Source organism: Chaetura pelagica, unplaced genomic scaffold (genome assembly GCF_000747805.2).
Source record: "Chaetura pelagica isolate M959 unplaced genomic scaffold, ChaPel_1.0 scaffold391, whole genome shotgun sequence".
In the NCBI taxonomy this organism is placed as follows: domain Eukaryota; kingdom Metazoa; phylum Chordata; class Aves; order Apodiformes; family Apodidae; genus Chaetura; species Chaetura pelagica.
Window position 1 is genome coordinate 1270631 of NW_009952047.1, and position 287 is coordinate 1270917.

Genomic DNA, 287 nt, shown 5'->3' on the forward strand with positions numbered 1-287 from the left:
AGTCATGGGCAACAGGAGAGGTGCCTGAGGACTGGAGGATAGCAAATGTCACACCAGGCTACAAGAAGGGCAAGAAGGAGGACCCAGGTAACTATAAACTGGCCAGCCTTAACTCCATCCCTGGAATGGTGATGGAACAACTTGTCAGTACTGGCACTGGTGTTCAATATTTTCATCAACAACTTGGATGAGGGTACAGAGTGTGCCCTTAGCAAGTTTGCTGATGACTCTAAACTGGGAGGAGTGGCTGACACACCAGAAGGCTGTGCTGCCATTCAGTGAGACCT